This window comes from Podarcis raffonei, chromosome 8 (genome assembly GCF_027172205.1).
Source record: "Podarcis raffonei isolate rPodRaf1 chromosome 8, rPodRaf1.pri, whole genome shotgun sequence".
Lineage (NCBI taxonomy): Eukaryota > Metazoa > Chordata > Lepidosauria > Squamata > Lacertidae > Podarcis > Podarcis raffonei.
The window spans coordinates 53514659-53535196 of record NC_070609.1 but is presented as its reverse complement, the minus strand read 5'-3'; the positions used below and the strand labels follow the sequence as shown (position 1 = coordinate 53535196).

General features: G+C 42.9%; 1 non-coding gene across 1 annotated transcript; it reads left to right on the top strand.

Moving 5' to 3' along the window:
• Positions 1-20039: 20039 nt before the first annotated feature.
• Positions 20040-20110, top strand: TRNAA-UGC (transfer RNA alanine (anticodon UGC)). The gene has a single exon. It is a non-coding gene; the product is annotated as a tRNA-Ala (tRNA).
• The last annotated feature ends 428 nt before the right edge of the window (positions 20111-20538 follow it).

Below are 20538 nucleotides of genomic sequence, written 5' to 3'. Positions count from 1 at the left end.
AGAGTGTGAAGCACAGCATGACTCATCTTCTATTCAAGTGGTCAGGGAGCCTAGGCAGAGCATGGGATGCCTATGCCACATGGTACCATGCAGACCACACCATTGCTACCTTCTCCCTGCATGCATGCATATGTCACCATCTCCTACATAACCCCAGCACAAGGACCTCCTGCTGTAAAACTTCCGTGGCAATAAGAGGCTCCACCAAGCTTAGACAACCACAATGCAGACTGGCCTAAGACTAGTTGCAAACAAGGAAGTGCCAGAAATTGCCTGGGTACCCACCTTTTCCTAGACCAGCCCTACTGGGTGTTGTTCTCGGGCTTTGTTTAAGGATTTCCATAGGCATCTGATTGGCCACTTTGGAAACAGGATGCTGGATTAGATGGGTTTTGGTCTGATCTAGGAGGGCTCCTCAAATGTTCTTATGAGTAACAGGAAGGAAGGGCTGTTGCTTTCATGTCCTGTCTGTGAATCCCCCAAAATAATCTGGTTGGCCACTAGATCATCTATTTGGCCACTGTGGGAACATAATGCTTGACTAGATGGCCCATTTGCCTGATACAGCAGCCTCTGCTTATGTTCTATGCTGACATCTAAGCACCTTACTGTTGGGTTTTTTCACCAAGGCTGTAGGGGTAAATTAGGTCACCCTGTAAATCACCAAAAGCTGCTTGTGGTCTAGCTCCCCACCTTTATGAGAAACTAAAGCATTATCGATCCGTGAACATGCACTTTCTTTGTACATCACTTCAAAAGTGCCCCCTTATATACAAAAGCTACAAAGAGTATCAGGAAAACCAGCTCAGGTGAAAGCATTCCTTACCCCCACCTCCATTTTTTTTCAAAGAGTTAGATCTTTGAAAAAACAACAGCACATAAAAGGAAAGAGAACCAAAGCCTCTATCCCTCCCTCCTGATAGTCAGCAAAGCAAAGCTGGTGAAGCCACAGGGGAGCCGCCATGTAGAACCTGCTGTTCTCACACAGCTCAAGCCTGGCTTTTGAGGTTTGCAACCATGACAAATCATGAGTTTCAGAATACCAGTACGCCGGGGATGGGTCATTCTTGTGTACTACTCGATCCCAAGAGGGAGAAAAATCCAGAGGGAAGATACCTGAGTGACATTTCAACTGACACATTGAGGAGTAGCAGAGACAGCTTCTCCGCTGTGTGCTGGGTTTGGTTGCATCACTACCGTTGCTTCCAACCCTAGGACAAAGCATTGCTGTTGTTGTTGTTGTTGTTGAATTATTTGTACATTTGCATGTTTACATTTATAACCCAACCTTTCCAAAGAAATCAGGACACTTCTCAACCTTTTGAAAAAAGGTTTGGGTTTTTTTGGTTTTGGTTTTTTAAAGGTGATATTCAAATTCATGGATCTAACTAAGGCCACATTCATTCCATACATTTCAAACACTATGATTCCATTTTAAACAGCCATTGTTTCCGTCTCTTTGTTTGTATAGGGTTCTTTCTTTGCCTTGGTGTTGTTTGGGAATTGGGATACTTCCTTTAAAATAAATGAGTGAGATATAAATGTTGAGAAATAAACTGAGGGTGGGTGAGGGTGAATAAAAATGAAGATTGTGTCCTGCTTAGACATTTGTGGGAGGCTTATTGATTGAATACAAACAAACCCAAGCTGTATTCATGCCATACATGGGCTTCCCCCAAGGAATTCCGAGAGCTCTCATTTGTTAAAGGTGCGAGAGTCACTAGGAGACCCCTTATTCCCCTCCTACAGCTGCAATTCTCAGAGTGGTTTAGCTATCAGTCCCTCTTCCCAAGGAACTCTGGGAATTGTAGCTCTAGGACAGCAAACTCTGCTTTAAATGTATAGTGCAGATGAGACTACTGCTGGAGAGGGAGAGGGAGCCAACCCACCACATCCTGTTTATTTGGATTCCTGACAGAATACAGCTGGTATAGGTGGGGTCCATACACAATTTCAGCAATCTTTGGTTAGGGGAAACAGAGGCAAAATGGTTCGGCTAGCAGCCATCTGCACTGCTTGACCAAATCCTTCAGTCTCTTAAAGTGACTAAGATACATGAAGCCCAGTGGCATCCCTCACATCCTTTTGACCAGTGCTTTGCCAAGAAAAGGAAAGAAGTCTCCACATTTCATAGTGAAAGGTCATATCCTTCCCCCTTTTATTTTCCAGGAAGTATTGTACCAAAAACATCAACACAGTCAGAGTTTCTTCATCAACTGGCAAGACAACACAGAAAACCAGCTTACCCAGTGGCTGCATGTATGCCATGATCATGTTATCACTTAATAAATGGTTGTCTATGTGAACTATTACAACTTAGAGGCAGGATGGTGGGTGGTGAAGCATTTTTCTTGGCAGGACTTGGTGCACAGGGTTGGTTGCTCCTTGTGAATAATAGTCCTTTGCAGCCACAAAGGAACATTTGTAAGATCAGAGCACCAGATTGTTGGAGTTTGGAGGAGGAATAGGGTCAAGACTTCACTTATTTTATTGGCAAATGGATAGATGGGAGATAGAGATCCGTGGAAGCAGCCACTGGTAGCATCAGAAGCAGGGAAGGTCTGATCCTACAAACGTTGGGTTGTAACTCCCACCAATCCAACCAACATGGAATGATAAGAGTTGTAGTTGAGCAACACCAGGGTCTGGTCCTTAGTTCAAGAGCAGAGGACCTGATTTGCCTCCAGAATGCCCTAGGATCGGTCTGGTGAGTCCAGTTAAAAGGATCTCAAAGTAGACAAAACAAGTCTAAATGGACCAAAACCTGTGTAAATATATGGTAGTTTCATATGTTCATATGGACCAGTGGCTAAGTGGACCAGTGTGGATCAATGGCTAAATGGATCAAAACAAGACTAATGTATCAATGGCTGAATGGACCCATAGCTAAATGACTAATGGGTCAATAGCTAAATGGACCAATAGCCTTTCTCAATATAAGGTTGTTTCTTATGTTCATATATTATCTATCATATATTGCAATACAGCAGATACCCATCCTAGGAAGAAAGTAGGTGCAAAGAGTGGGTAGTCTGCTCTCTCCATCAGTAGTTAGTTCCAAAGTTAATTTAGAACAGAGGTGGGGAACTCTTTTCAGTCTAAGGGTTGTATTCCATTCTAAGCAACATTCCAGAGGTTGCATGCAAGTGGTGACTGCAACAACGGGAACATCTAATGTAAATATTACAGGAGACAGGAGACTTCTCACCCTCTCTCTGTCCTCTGTTCAGGCAAGCAAGAGGCATTCTCAGAATTCAAGAATTCTCAATGAAGGTGCAAGGCAAGGTTGGTGAGAGGTGTTGAGAGAGGGGATGTGACCAGGAAGATGATGGAGGGACCAGATAGAAAGACTTGGAGGGCTGCGTTTGGGTCTCGGCCCTGACATTGCCTGCCCCTAATTTAGAACATGTATCTATTCATACAGAGCCACTGCTACAAGTGTGGGATCCTCTTGGCTTTCCAGATGTTACTAAGCTGCAACTTCCTTCAGTGGGTGGTGTGTTTTAGTCCTGCCTTTTAAAAATACAAACAAGCTTTTGACTTTATTCTATTTTAGTTTTGTTCTGGTTGCTTCTGACTCCAAGTGGCCAGCACTTGTTGCGATTCCTGCATTTCAAGGGGGTGGAATAGATGACTCTTGGGATTCCTTCCAGTTCTACAATTCTATCATTCTAGGATTTATTTATTGTTGTAAAAAAATTTGAGATGATGATGATGGTTATAGTCGGAGCCCCTGTCTGTTGACCATGCTTGATGGTGCTGAGGTTTCCCACATCTACACCATGTTTATAGATGGGGACCAAGAACTGGAAGAATGCCCAGTTGGTCAATTGACCATGGTCTTGGCCAAAGTCATGCTTCCAGGCCATCTTTCATCACCCTGGTGCCTGCCTTCCAAGTGCTACTGGACCTCAACACCTATCATTTCTGACCATTAGCCACACTGGCTAGGGCTAATGTGAGTCCAGCAATGTCAAGGGTGAACAAATCTTCTCCAGACTCATCTCACTTACCTTGCCACCAAACATTCCAATGAAGTTGTGGGCCACTCCACTTAGCTTACAGCTAAGTAGTTGTACCTATGTAGCTCCTTAAGGGAAAAGGAAAACAATCGAGGGGGAAAGGCCGGCAAAACTCTGGGAAATAATTAATTTCCCAGAGAAGTTGAGACTGGTGCATTTGAGAGCCCAGCAAAACACAGAAGGTTTGAGCATCAGCTAGCGCCGGTGTCTCCGAAAACTCAGCAAGCAACAGGAGATCAAGAACCCCTTGATATTTATTTATCTGGTGTTTTCTTTCAGATCTTGCAATATGACAACACATGTCAGTGTCAGTCGAGGTCCTGCTGGCAACACCTTGAAAACTATGTGGAGGTACAGAAAATAAACAGCGCCGGCTGTGATTTCAGTGATAAAATACCAATGTAAGGGAAGCCTCTTGGGATCCATAATCTCAAATTGTCACGGGATAAGAATTGTCTGTCTTTTTGATAAAAGATGTCAAGTTTCCCCTTCTGGGTTTTAAAGAGAAAGAAGCACTTTTTTCTTCTTATTATTATTTTTAAAAGCTGGCTGTATACCAACCAAGTCTGCAGAAGGGATTTGCTTCGTGGTGTGACTGTTTCTGCTTCAGCCCATCTTTTCCTGTAGACTTTGATATCACAATCCTATTTGATAGTCCAATCCCCACATTTTATTTTTTGTTCAGCACATTTAATTTTACCAGCATGGACTAAGGGTGACAGATCTTAATTACTGTATACTTCAAAAGGCATGAGATGAGCTTTTATTTTATGAAAACAAAAACAAACCTGCATTTGTAATTAAACAAACAACCAATTAATTAAGTTGGATGGAAGATTGATTTTCTTTGTTGTTTGTTTTATGGATTATTATTACTATTGCTTAAGAGTACATTAAGGTTTGATTCTGCAATGCTTTTTTTAAAAAACCAAATCCTCCTGGAACCAGTGGCCATTTTAGAATATTTCAAATAACTCACCTATTTCTGGATGTCTGAAATAATTTTTAATTTGCTGTGACACTATGTAGGCTTCATGGGAGAATAAGGATCCTGTATAAATGTATGATGGCTGTTACTGCCCTTTGTTGACAGGGTAAGTTTATGCATGTTTCTTCAAAGTATGTCCCACTTCGTTCAGTGGAGCTTGCTCCCATGTAAGTGTTACATTATTTTGGTGAATATTTTCTTCTGAGTAAGTTAATAGGTGTAGGATTGGTAGTTTTGAACACTGAGGTGTAGTTTTGAACACTGCAATGCTGTGAAATCATCAAGAGTGGAGAGATTTGCATGATATTGGGAATTATTCAAGGAGTGTCAGGAGACAGATGGGCAAATATGTCAATTTCAGTTCCTCATTTTCCTACTCTAGATTTCCACATCACTTTGCTTTTTAAAAATCATCATGAAAATTCATTAGTGTTTTGATGCAAATTTCTCCCAAAAAAATACACTGTATGGGATTTCCTCCAAAGTACACATTGTTTGCAATTCAATTTTCCCTAATGTGTTGCATTCTTGTATGTTGCTTTCAGAAATAGATGTGTTTATATGCACATGTTGTGCTAGAATATGCTTTTGGGTACACATTACTTTGCTGGAGAACTGCATTACAAAATTCAGAGAAGGACGCCCAATATTGTTTTCTTTTCTTTTCTAAAGTACATTATGATCTGTAAAAGCTACTGAATAAATTGCTCTGCGACTCTCCAGGCATTCCAGCATGGTGTTGTCTTCGCTCATGTTCTCACCACCTACACAGGGATGGATGTGCCAAGATATTTAGGTTGGCTTCCTTCAAAAGAGTGGGAAAAATGGGCTCAGCCCTCTGTCGGTGCTTCAGATGGGGCTGCTGTTCCTGGCAAGGGGGAAAAAACTGCTGGCATAGGACCTGCTTTTGCTTCTCATATGAAGCCCTGGCACTTATCTCGAAGCTGTTGATTACTTGGAAGGGGAGGGACAAGGTGGTGGGATGGGAGGCGTGTTGCAATCACAATGTGTCCCAAATTGACAAAGTGCACTGTGGAACTTTGGAATTCGCTCCAACAAGAAGCAGTGATGGCCGCCAACTTGGATGGCTTCAGAAGCAGATTAGACCAATTCATGAAGAACATAAAAACATCAGAAGAGTCTGCTGGGTTAGGCCAGTGTGCCATCTAGTCGAGAATCTTGTTCTCATAGGGGCCAACCTGTTGCCTGTGGGAACCCCACAAACAGGACCTGAACACAAGAGCACTCTCCCACTGTCCTGTGGTTTCCAGCAACTGGTATTCGGAAGCATTATTGCCACCAAACATGGAGGCAGGGCATACATGGGCTAGGACCCACTAATAGAGCTATCCTCCCTCCATGGACTGGTATACTCCTCTTTTAAACCCATCCAGGTTGGTGGTCATCACTGCCTTCTGTTTATGTGCTGTGTGAAGAAGCACTTTTATCTGTCCTGATTCTGTGTCCAAGTGAAATACAGTGTGATGTCATTCTTATATTTTTATTATATGCACACACAGAGAGAGGGGGGAGGGAGATGTGGTAGAGATATCAAAATTTTATTGTGTATCATTTTTACCCCTCTAACAGTCATGGAGGATCCTGGGAACTGCAGTCATATAATCAAAGTTGGAAAGGACCATAAGGGTCATCTAGTCCAACTCCTTGCAATGCAAGAATCTTTTTGCCCAACATGGAGCTTAAACCCATGACCCTGAGATTAAGAGTCTCATGCTCTATTGACTGAACTATCCCAGAAAGCTCCATGAGGTGCTAAGGGTGCTGGGAACTGTATCTCTGTGTGGTCAGCACCCTTAACTAATATGAGTTCCCATGATTTTGCAGGGAGGCCATGACCATTAAAATGCTATAAGAGTGCTTTAAATATCTTGGTTGGATGTGTCCTGATCCATTCAGCAAATAGACCATTCAGTGGTGCTCATTTGGTTAAGCCAGAGCCTGAGCACCTTGTGGGTTTTCGTCTGTGCTGCTGAACACTTTTCTTGTTTCTGTAGCATTGTTTGCAGAGTACATCAGACCTGGAGAACATGGAATGCAGTGGCCCATCCCTGCTTATGACAAGCAGAGGATAAATTAATGTTATTGCCCGGTTGATGCATATGTGGGTACAGAATATTCTTCTTTTAATTGAGCTGGCTCTCTCTGTAATTGAAAAGCACAGCTAACACAGAGGCAAGACTCATCACAACAGCTTGTCTCCTGTCACAACCCTCTAGTCAAAGAACGTGAAGAACTCAAACAAAAATGGGAGACTCAGTGACATGGAGGAAAAGCCGGTTGATGCTGTCTGTGTGTGTTTGTGTGTGTGTATAATGTTGAAGTCATAGCTGTCAACTTTTCCCTCTTCTTGCAAGGAATCCCATTCAGAATAAGGGAATTTCCCTTAAAAAAACAAGAGCTCAGCTGGGTGGGATCAAAAGATACGCTCTAGCCTAGCAACATGCTTCCAACAGCAGACCGTCAGATGACTCCAGGAAATCAACAAGCAAAATATGAAGTCAACACAACCATGGTTTCTCACCAGTGGCCCACATCAAGTGGCATACCTCCTAGGAACATTTTGGCAGGATGTGGCTCTCTAGCTGTTGCTGGACTACAACTCCCATAACCATGACCATTGGCCACGCTGGCTGGTGGGAGTTGGAGTCAAACAACATCCAGAGAACCACAGCTTTTCCATCCCGACAAGTCAGGATCATGCATTTTTGCCATTCTGTATCATAGCTAGTTGCCTCCTCTCTTCCCTGAATTAGTCTATAAATTCTTGAATCTCACAATCATACCCATTGTGAATGATCTCAAGCCTTTTTTTTGTAATTCTCTGCACCCTTTTGGCTCTGAGAAAAGGTCAAGTGGCCACTTCAGCTGAATTGGTGTCTTTGATCCCCCTGCTCTCTTCCCGGCACTGCACTCCTTAGAAGTAGTTTCAGCACCTGATTTATTAAGAGGCGGGTGGGGCCAGGCAAGTCTGTCGCAATCCCCGCGAAGATGATAATAAATCTGATCCTCATATCACAGGTGGTGCTGATGTTTTTGCCGGATTATGCTGAAGTTAGCAAATCAAACACAAATGTTTCTACCTTTCTTTTTAAAAAACACAATTATTTGTTTTTGCGTGATGGGTGCTAGCAAACCAGGAGCGTGGTGGAGAACAGGTTTTGCAACACTTTTTCTTTTATAAAAAACACACACACTTCCATACTAATAAATTTTATTTTAATAAAAGAGGGGTCAAAGAAGCAATAGTCCAGCTATTTTTATGCCATGCTGTCTGGGTTCAGTTTTTCGTTAGCCCTTTAAAACACTGTCAGAGGCACAGATGTTTCCTTATTGGCAAAAAAAAGTAGTTACTTAGCTACTTAAGTAGTATTTTTAACCTGCTCTTCAGGGGGGGGGGGGGAAGGCTGTCAGAGCAGCTTACAGAGATCATTAGTATAACAGTTCTTACCATAAGACCTACAGTCTAAAAGACGCAACACAAAAGGAAAAGGAAATGAGAGGGATGAGGTAAAAAGCAATCTCTGGAACTTGAGTATGGTTCAAAGTTTTTGTGAATTTTCTTTCCAGGAAGAGAGGTGGGGAGCAAGTTCCCTACAGCATCTCCATCTCTGGGTAACTGACAAAGCCCAGTTGGTCTCCAACTTGCCATGATATTCTTCCCAGAAGGCAAGGGAACAGCTTTCTGGTGTGGCTTTTGGTACCTTGGCTGATGGCTAGGAAAATTCCATGCCATTAGGGCTCCCACACAACTTCCAACATTTGGGCAAAGAAAATCAGGACAGGGTGGCTGGAGAAGGAGGGAAGAGGCAGCGGAAGCAATGGCAGGGGGGCTGCTTTGCTGGTGGCAGGACCCAGCAACGGGGAGCAGTGGCAACACCACTTGCCCACCACCTGACCCCACTTTGCCTTACCTATTATAGTATAGAGGTCTCTTAATCAGGCACTTTCTATGATAAAGACAGAATCCATGGTAGTGGCTGTCCTGGCAAAATAGTGACAGTTGGAGTGAAGAAGGTCTTGCGTGAAGAAGTCTCAGGTTCAGTCTCTAGGTAGGGTTGAGAGAAACACCTGCCTGAATGAAAATCAGTGTAGACAATACTGAGTGAGATGGACCAATGGTCTGACTCAGTATAAGGCAGCTTTCTATGTTCCTATTCTAATGCAATGCTGCACATTAAGGGAAAGGGCCGTAGCTCAGCTGTAGAGCATTTGTTTGCATGCAAAAGGTCTCAGTTCAGTCCTCGGCATCTCCACTTAGGGTTGGGAGAAACTTAAGTCTGAAACCATGGAGAGCTGCTGTCAGTGTCAGCAGTATTGCCCTCCTAGCACAAGGAAGCTTGAGAGAGCAGGCAGGCAAAGCTAGAGGATGGAAATAAATTTTGGAAACTGAGGTTGCCATATAACATATAGTATATATTAGGCTCACAATTTACACAGGGGGTGGTTTACATTCTGTGGATCTCTCCTAAAGCTAAACTCATGTATAGTCAAGGCCTACTGGGTTCAGTGGCGGGTGGGTTGCCAAAGTCATTTTTCCCAGAACCCCACCCCCTTTTAATTTTATTTTTAATATATTGTCACATGTGTAAAGCTGACTGTGCATACGTTAAATGCACACAAGTTGTATGTAAAAGGCAAGAGTCTGGTTAAAGGGAATGTTGACTGGAGAATTCATTCAAAGCTCCAGTGTCCTTACCTGGGAGTAAGCCACAATGAAGTCAATGGGGTTTACTTTTGAGTAAACATATATTGGATTGCACTAATTTTCTAATCCTCTTTTCCCACAGTCTAAGCTATTCTTGCAAACACCTTAACTCTGTGCCCATCTAAGTCAACTCCACTCCACCCACCTGTTAGGCAAGATTTTGCAAGTGCAGTATCAATGTCACCTCCCTACAGTTATCTTCCTTTGCTCCTGTTACACTTTCTCCTCTTCTTTGCACTGATAGCTACACCACTGAAAGTGACCTCCTTCGTTTCCAGACAGATCTGCTTTTATGTCTTTCTATCCCCATCTCATTGTTCTTCAAGCTCCCCTCCCGCTTTACGTATACTTTGCCAACATTTCTCCAGCGGATATTGCGTGCATTTCTCTAGTTTGTGGATGGCTAACCGGTGGCACTGAAGGTTTTTATTATTTATTTCATAGAATTTATGTAGTGCTCAATTGCAAGAAGAAGAAGAAGAAGCCTCAAAGCAGCTTACAGAAAGCAATTACAAGATTCAGAAAATTAAAACCAGCTGTAAACTAAAAACACATCAGCATTGTGAGATGTTTGGAATATATTCTAGATGTATTCTAGATATCTGTAAAAGCTACTGAATAAATTGTTCTGTGACTCTACAGGCATTCCAGCATGGTGTTGTCTTCGCTCAGCAGTGGTCAGGGATGATGGGAGTTTTAGTCCCACAACTTCTGCACAGCCACAGGTTAGCCACCTCTATTCTTGACTGACGCAGCTCCATGCATGCCTGTTCATCAGTTGAGAACAGCAGCACCAAGTGGTGACCTGCGTATGCCAATGGTGCAAACTACGAATGGGGTCTTCGGTGCAACTCCACATCACTTTATATGTAAACCATTTTAGAGGAGATGCTTCACACAAGTCTGGATCAAATGTTGAAGCATGGTGATGAGGAATGAGGGCATCGGCATTTCCCAATTATTGGGAGACAATAATTGTCTGAAAGGGGAGATAAAAAGTGGGAGGGAAGCTAATAAATAAAACAATAGGAGAAATGTTTTGGGGGGTTTTTAAGCAGTGTACTGACAAAGAAGTGTGACAACATTCTCCTTAGAACACTGTTATGATTATGATTAGGATTAAATTTATTAGCCTCCTTCACTGGCAAGTCCCAGGGTGGGTTACAACAAATTAAAATTTAGAATTAAAAAGAATGGATAGTCACAGCTGTCTCTGTATGCAGCTGAACGTAGTGGTAAAAGCCCCAACTTTGTTTTAATGTATGGTGGCCCCAGAGATCCTTTCAAAACTTGAAGGTGAGATCCCAGTATTCAAAAGAAACAAAATGGTAAATAATCCCGCTACACACTTTCTCGATGCTCTCCAGTTTTGTAGTCTTGATTTTTTTAGCTGCTGAGTTTAACCTGCTTTCCTTGACTCTTTCAAGATTGGCAGCTGATTTGCATTTTAGAAATCTCATAAACAGCACCATCAGCGGTATTCATCCCATATTTGGAAAGAAAATATGTCATCAGCGAGTGACTGAGTAGAAAAGTTCTGGTCTGTGGACGATAGAGAGTGAATGGAACAGGTGATCTGGTTTGCCTAGAACAGGATTGTCAACATGGTGCCCTTCAGGTGTGGACTACAACTCCTATCATCCCCAGCCAGTGTGGCCAATGAACTGGGATTATGGGAGTTGTAGTCCAACAGCATATCGAGGGCACCCCCTTGGCTACCGCTGGGCTAGAGCCCTAATACAGGCCTAGAACATGGTATCTGCTTCCTCACTCTTTTCTGGTTGTTTGGTTTGTGGCAATAAGGAAAGGCAAAGCCACGTTTGAAACATACAAGAAACTGACGTGCTGAAATTTAACAGCCTTCCCCAGGTCTCAGTTGCTGTTTGTGCAAATTAGTATCCAGGCCACTTTACAAGTGTATATTCTTTGCCCAACAGATGCTATTCCTGTCTCTGGTGTAAATAACATAATGAGACAAAAAGTATGGCATGGTGTAAGCCATTTCATAACAAAAAGAGGGGGTGGGGAGCCACCGGGTGAAGAAATAATTAAATCAACCTGTTTGAAACAATGCTGGAGACTTGAGCGATATACCATTACATGTTCCTGGGAAGAAGAAGAAGATGAGGAGGAAAAGAAGAAGAAGTGGGGAGGGGAAACCACAGCCAAGGAAGTGGAGAATGTTTAGCTGCCAACGTCAGAAGCAAGGGGATAACATTACTCGCTCAGTAGCTTTGACTTTGGCACCAACTTGAGTGTCACAGTATTAAAACAAAAAAATGTTGCAGCTAACATAACATTGCAGACAAAGAACAGATGATGCAGCTCTTCTGCCATCCATCATGAGCGGCGTTTCCAACTCCGGGGCTTCTACCGGCGCTGACATTTCAGACAAAGTATGTGTCAACCATATTAAATAATATACCAAGCTGCGGGTTATTAAGTGTGGGGTAACTTGACCACAGCAATTAAAGAGAGATTAAAGTATAAGGATCAACGGGCTGTGTGGCGTGCACCACTTTCCCCAGCAACATGTGGGAGCCTTGAATATTTCAAAGTGTAAAAGCCACATCAGAAAGCAAAAGATTAGTCAGTCAAAATCTATTTATTTTTCCCTCCCCTATTCTGCCTACCATCTCCATGCAGCAGACACTCTCAAATACTACTTGGTCATTATCATTGTTCTGGTTATTATGCATATACATAAAAAGGCATCTAAGACTGCAGTCTTAGAGACACATACCTGAGAGTGCCGTTGAACTGAATGTGGCTTACTTCCATGTAAACACATGGAAGAGAGTGGTGGGCAAATCTTTCGGTTTCCATTTCTCTCCGTTTTCCCCTGTTCCATTCTTAAGTTCAGTTCTCCACATCACTGTGATTTAAAAATGAAGCCCTTGTGAAAATTCATCAGTCTTTTTGTGTGAATTTCCCCTAATATACGTGTGTTTGCAAAGCAATGTTCCTGAATAAAATTCATTTTGGAATGTTCTTTCCCCTAATGTGTGCATTCTTATGCACGCTTGACCCCCAAATGTGTTCATTTGCAGACATTGTTTGGCTGGAACAGTCAGAGACAAGTGTGTTGTGAAAGGTGGTGGTTCGCAGATTGTTTAAGAAAGTGTGGATTTGGCAATTTTACCCTTAAACCAATAGCTGCTAGCCACAATAGCCATGCTCTACCTCCACGGTTGGCTCTTCTTAAGCTCTCAAAAGTGAACTGTAAAAAAAATCTCCTCCATCCTTAACCTAAGAACATGAGAAGAGCCTGTTGGATGAGGCCAGTGGAACATCTAGTCCTGTATCCTGTTCCTCACTGGCCAGAAACCTGCAACCAGGAGCTGAGCACAAGAGACCTCCTGGAGTTTCAAGAAACTGGTATTCAAAAGCATTGTTCCCTCTGACTGTGCATAGCTATCATGGCTAGTAGCCTTTGACAGCCCTCTCCACGAATTTGTCCAGTCCTTCTTTAAAGCCATCCAAGTTGGTGGCCATCACTGCCTCCTGTGGGAGCTCATTCCATAGTCTAACTATATGCTCCATGAAGAAGACCATCTTCCAACATTCAGTCCTGTTAGATGGATGTTCTAGTGTTATGAGAGAGAAACCTTTTCTCCATCCACTTTCTCCATATCATGCATAGATGTTTCTCCATTCCCACAATGCCCTTCATTGACAGTGTCCCTGTATGTTGCTGTCCTGTTCGTTCCAACTGCAGCTCTTCATCTTCTCTCGGTAATTTTATTGGGCAGAAGGGGAGTTAGGGCCCTTCACGGCTTTTGTTCGAAGCGGTTGTAATGGGATGGGGTAGATTAATACATCACCTCTAGAGCAAGACAATAAGAGTCCCAGCATGTGACATATTTCATTTTTCCTCTCACTTTATTTTATTTATTTTTTAACAACCAAGCTGTAAACTCCTCAATAATGAGATTTGTAATGGGAAATGCTGAGTCTCCTTTTACTCCAGCGGCCTGAACTTGCTGCTATAATAAGCTATTTTTATCGTTTAAGTGATTACACCTTAGAAAATGACTGATGGTGACATAACTCCTGAGTTTAATGAGAGGAAGTCTTAAATGGCTCAAACTGATATTATAGCTGTTTAAACAGATGAAACAACAACAAAAAATATTATTATTATGAGTGGGAGGGAGAGTGTGTGTCGGGTGAAGGGCAGAACGCTCTGCAAATGAAATTATTATATACTGATAGTTTACAGCTAGCCATAACAGCAGATGAGACAATATATTACTGTTCTTTGAAAAACACGGTGGTTAACCTCTAAATCTTAATTAAAAAATCAATGAATGCATTCATAGAAATGAGTGCTAAATAAATACACCCCAACTAAAAGCCAAGCAGCACATTTAGCTACCATTTCAAGAAAAATGATTTCTCTGCCTCACTTGAAACCCGGTACACATTTTGGAACAGGGGTGATGAGCCTTTGCCCTCCAGATATGGGCTTTGGCTACATTCACATGACAGTTTATCCTGTTTTACCAACATTCCCCTGTTAATTTTCACATTATATTTGAGCTTTCACACAATGCAAAAGCTTCTTCTAGAAATATAGTGGAATACAGTGCAAGTATACTACTCATTTCCACATTATTTGCCAATGGGTTTTGTGGGGTTTTTTTCAAATAGCAAATATACATACATGTGCTATATTCCACTCTATATCCCTAAAATAACCATGGGAACTGTAGTTTATTAAAGGTGCTGGAAATTGTAACTCTGGCCCCCATCTTGACTAGGTGTTAAAAGCACTCTTACATCACTTTAAACAGTCATGCCTCCCCCCCCCCAAGAAACTTGGGAAGTGTAGTTTGTTCATAGTACTGAGAAATGTGAGGAGACCCCTATTCCCATCACAAGCTACAATTCCCACAGTGGCTTCACAATCAATCCCTCTTACCAGTGAACTCCAGGAATTGTCGTTCTGGGTGGGGAACAGGGGATACTCAATGCCCTTAACAAATTACAGCTCCCAGGATTCCTTGGGGGATGCCACGACTGTTAAAGTGGCTACCTGAAGGAGCATCTCCACCCCCATCGTTCTGCCCAGACACTGAGGTCCAGCGTCGAGGGCCTTCTGGCGGTTCTCTCCCTGTGAGAAGCAAAGTTACAGGGAACCAGGCAGAGGGCCTTCTCGGTTGTGGCTCCCACCCTCCCACCAGATGTCCAAGAAATAAACAACTATCTGACTTTTAGAAGACATCTGAAGGCAGCCCTGTTTAGGGAAGCTTTTAATATTTGATGAATTATTGTATTTTAATATTTTGGTGGAAGCCACCCAGAGTGGCTGGGGAAACCCAGCCAGATGGGCGGGGTATAAATAATAATAATAATTTTATTATTAGAGTGCTTTAAATGTAAGGTGGTGTGGATGTGACTTAAAACAGCTGCATAAATGCTGAGGGCTACTGCATACCCTCCAACATTGATCCAATGAAAATAGGGACATCCCATTCCATAATGATAATTTTTACTATTTATACCCCACACATCTTACTGGGCTGCCCCAGCCACTCTGGGCAGCTTCCAATATATATAAAAACACAATAAAACATTAAACATTACCAAAAAAAAAAACCCTTTCCTATACAGGATTGCCTTTGGACGGTTCAGGGGGTCAGATAACTCCATAGCCTCCAACAATTCTCCACTGAAAATAGAATGTCCTAAGGAAAAGTGGGACATTCTGGGATCAAATCAAAAACCGGGATGGCTTCTCTAAATCAGGGGTACCCCTGGAAAATAGGGACGCTTGGAGGGTCTGATACTGCGTAAGACAGACTCTTCCTCGGATCACAAGGCGATCGCTATGGTCATGTCTGTGTTTATTTTGGGCTCCGGCTTTATATCCTGAATGCAAATTCTTAGCAATTCTAGAACTCGAAAATCTGGGTGAAAAATGAAAGCTTCTGGGCCCTGTGGACTTTCAGAATTTTATCTGAACGGTGAAGGCTTGTCTGTCTCCTCATTTCTCAGCCTGTTTGTTTCTCATCTCACTCCTCGGCTGACCTCTAGGGAACATCGGATCACATGGAACGACAAGCAACCTGCCATCCATGCAAATCTTCAAGCTACTTAAAACTATGCCTGCAACAGCAGGATCCAAATAATAGACACAGCTCGCAAAATGGTTCCAAAGATAGCAGTGGGATGAAGGCAATAGGAGGCCCTTTTCCCAAAAGGTCACATTGTATCGTGCAGTAAACGTGTGGATACATGCAACCTTTGAGGTAGAGAGCTTCAGGACCAGGGGACGAATGCAGCCCTCAGGTATGTCTGTCTGGTCCTCAGGAGTTTCTCCAGGCCACAAACTCCTCTCCCCCAGCCATACTCCAGCACTTGTGAATCACAGGTATATTGTCTTAGAACAGGTGACATTGAGCACCAGTGGCTTCTCAAATGTCACCATCACCTGAGGCAGCCCTCTAAACCTAATGGATAAACCAGAGCTTTAATCTGGCTCATTTAGACTCATGGGTTGGATGTTTTCTGACCCTGGTTCAGGAGGTGTGGATCAGGTCTGGCTCATCTTGGAATCACACCCGTAAAACATCCCTCAGGTCCATTCATGGCCTCTGAAAATTGTGTGTACATGTTAGATTTTCACTTCTGGAAAACCTTTCTCTTGTCAGTTAGCACATTTACATCTCTTTAACTCTTCTTTAATGCCTTTTATTTTCCTCCCTCCCTCCCTCCCTCCCTCTTTCTCTCTCTCTCTCCAGCCTTTTTGAAGCACATGCCTTCGGGAATAACTTCAGAGACCTGGATTTTTCCTGGGTAACTGACTAATAAATACATCACCATAAATACAAACTTCAATGAAGAGGCTTTATTTAAAGCAACTTTATTTGCATATGGAAAATATTGTTGTTTTTAAAAACAACAAGTAAAAAAAATGCAACAGCATTTATATACCACTTAATCATCAAAATCCCTATCTGCTATGTATGTATGTATATGTATCTTGTAGAACTCCTGATTTTATTTTGGAACGTTTTTAAGCTAACGTGTGTGTGTGTGTGTGTGTGTGTGTGTGTGTGTGAGAGAGAGAGAGAGAGAGAGAGAGAGAGAGAGAGAGAGACCAATGAAATCGTATATTAAAAACAAGTTAGCCTAAAAACATTCCAGAATAAAATCAGGAGTTCTACAAAATACATCACAATAATGAAATTACATATTAACATACATGCAAAATATACATGGCCATATAGTCTTGCTTAACCAAAAGCATTTTTAGCAGATGCCAAAAACAATATGGTGAAGGCTCTGACCTAATATCAAGGGGCAAGGACTTCCAAAGTATCTGTGAAGCCACACTGGAAGATTGATTCCTTTGAAGTATGGAACAAGCATTATGTGGTATGTTGTGTGTGTTTGTGTGTGTGTGTGTGTGTGCAGCAACTTGCAAAAGGGAAGAGCCAACATACATAGACGCCAGCCTAAACACACACACCAGACACAAAAATGCAATCTTTTAGGAAATATCTGAAGCTACCAACTTCTATATGTTTTTCTTCACATGATGAATTTACTTCTCTGTGACCTCTCTTTAGTCTGAAACTGAACCTGGGACAGCACTAGCTGACCCTAAACATTTAGTTACATTAATCATGGGGTGGGTGGTGTAGTGGATTTCTTTTATTTCTTTTATTTTTTGGACTCTGAGCACCCTCAACAAAAGACATTTTATCCACTGGACATTGATCAAAACAGGTATCTCCAGATCACAGGACATTAATCACTTTCCCGATTATCAGTTCCGCCAGTAGAATATGTAAATAGGATGGCTGTCAGCGATAAAAGGAAGTGGAATTTATTTTCCAGTGGAGCCCATCTGGAACTGTTGATACCATCTTCCCTAAGACAGTAGAGGTGTAGAGATAAATTCTTTGCATTCGTGATGCTGGCTGGCTTGCCGACAGACCCCCGCCACCCCCGCCTCCCTCAAAGAAATAATGATGTCCAAGTGCAATTAAACGAAAGCTCACAGAAGAGTGTTTGCGCAGCGAGGTGGGAGTTTCAGTCCCTGGAACGATTTGCTGACCTGCTCGCACAGTTAGAAAAAGAGGTTTGGAGCTTTAAAAGAGAGGAGGGAGGAACAGCGGTGATGTTTCCTGAAAGCTCTTCTAATTCTTCTGGAGCCTCAAACGTTTCGAGGGAATGCAGCTCCTTCCTGTGCCAACCCCCACGCCCGGCTGTGATATCTTTGCCTCGTGGCTAAGGACGTGTAACTGCAATGCTCGGAGGAGAAGGCTCCCCAGGGCAGATGGCAGACCCTTTGGACATATTCATAAGACAGCAATTCTCACGTAGGAAACACAGAGCTTGTCAGGACGCTCTGCTGAACATCTTGAGAGAGGTGTGCAGCATTCATGCTGAATGACCTGTTGGAGCAACAATTGCACTTTTGCTACCTGGCCAAGTTTAAGGTTTCACTATTAGCAGTGCTAGAGGACAAGATGGTTGGACAGTGTTCTCGAAGCTACAAACATGAGTCTGACCAAACTGCGGGAGGCAGTGGAAGACAGGAGTGCCTGGCGTGCTCTGGTCCACGGGGTCACGAAGAGTCGGACACGACTAAACGACTAAACAACAGCAACAAAATTAGCAGTGCTTTTTTTCTATTAAAAAAATGTTTAGGGGTACTCTCACTATACTGCTCATATTGAAATACAGCGGTACCTCGGGTTACATACGCTTCAGGTTACATACGCTTCAGGTTACAGACTCAGCTAATCCAGAAATATTACCTCGGGTTAAGAACTTTGCTTCAGGATGAGAACAGAAATCGTGCTCCGGCGGTGCAGCAGCAGCAGCGGGAGGCTCCATTAGCTAAAGTGGTGCTTCAGGTTAAGAACAGTTTCAGGTTAAGAACAGACCTCTGGAACGAATTAAGTACTTAACCTGAGGTACCACTGTACTGCCCCTCAATGAGGCCAAACTTAGATTCACAAAATGTTTAGGGATATGTGTACCCCCAGGAAAAAAAAGCACTGGGTATTAGTACATAAAGCAGCTTAGGAAATACCTACCTGTGAGATTGCCTTACACTGTATGTGTCCACTTGACCAGCTTGCAGAACTGGCACTGTTATAGATGCTACATAATAATCATTTCAGATTGGCAAGAAATTTTTATTTATTTATTTTTAGTGTGCCAGCACCATACCCTCCAACATCTATCTGATGAAAATTGGGGTGTCGTCAACAACAACAACAATTTTATTATTTATACCCTGCCCATCAGACTGGGTTGCCCCAGCCACTCTGTGTGGCTTCCAACATATATAAAAACATAACAAAACATTAACTGTCAAAAAACTTCCCTCTTCAGATGTCTTCTAAAGGTTGCATAGTTACTTATCTCTTTCACTCGGATGTTGCATAGCTCCCATACCCTCCAACATTTCTCCAATGAAAATAGGGGCGTCCTAAGGAAAAGCAGGACATTCCGGGATCAAATCAGAAACAGGGACAGCTTCTGTAAATCTGGGACTGACCCTGGAACATGGGGATACTTGGAGGGTCTGCAGCACCCAGACTTTGGAACTCCCTGCCTATTGATACCATTGTGCTGCTTTTGGCACCTGCTAAAAACAGACTGCAGGCTGTGGGGTCACAAGTCTGAACTCTCCCCTTGCAGGTAGAAAACTAGGAGATAGTGGCCTGAGTTATATGGGTTGTAGCCAAATGTATTCTACTCTGAGTAACCCGCTGAAATGAATAAACATGACTGTTAGGTCTATTAATTTCAACAGGCCTACTCCAAGTTAGGGGTGGGTGAGTAATTCAATTCAGACTGCATTTTCTGCTTTATATTTTAGTGGAATGGGGTGGAGTTGGGTCGCAGAGCTACAATTCCCAGGGTGGTTTAACAGTCAATTCCTCTTCCCAGGGAACTCTGGGAATTATATCTCTGTGAAGGGAACAGGGGCTTCCTCTCAGCACCTTTAACAAACACCAGCTCCCAGAATCCTTTGGGAAATGCCATGACTTTTTTAAAGTGGCATCATGATGCTTTATATCAGGCTTCCTCAACCTCGGCCCTCCAGATGTTTTGAGACTACAGTTCCCACCATCCCTGACCACTGGTCCTGCTGGCTTGGGATCATGGGAGTTGTAGTCCAAAAACATCCAGAGGGCCAACGTTGAGGAAGCCTGCTTTAAATGTATGGTGTTGATGTTGCCAAAGAGGAGGCGTCCTACATTGGACCTCCTTCTCCAAGGATCGATCTGTCTCTGTGCCCTTCAAGAAACAAACCTGATGGCTTGTATAGGAAGGGCCTAGCTCAGCTGGCAGAGCATCTGCTTTGCATGCAGAAGGTCCCAGGTTCAATCCCTGGCATCTCCAAGTAGGACTGAGAGAGACGGCTGCCTGAAACCCTGGCGGCCCACTGCCAGTCAGTGTAAACAGTAATGAGCTGGATGGACCAACAGACTCAATATAAGGAAGCTTCCTATGTTCCCTGCAACACAACACTATCCCAGGTACCACAGGATTGCGGGCTTAAGCTATAGCCATGTTGCTTGGAAAACATGTCCTTTCTTCCTTTGTCACGGGCGCTATTCAGTTGGGTGTCCTACCACTCCCACTTTCTCCTATGTAGCCATGGATTTACCAGCTGAAAACATCAATATTTCAGGGTCAGCATGAATGAGTAAATAAAATACAGGACAAACCCCAAGCTTTCCCCATTTCTCTATAAAATAAAAATTATCTGACTTACACACTTCTAGCAGTCACTTTAAACCCCGATTGTATTTGCCAACATCTTTATG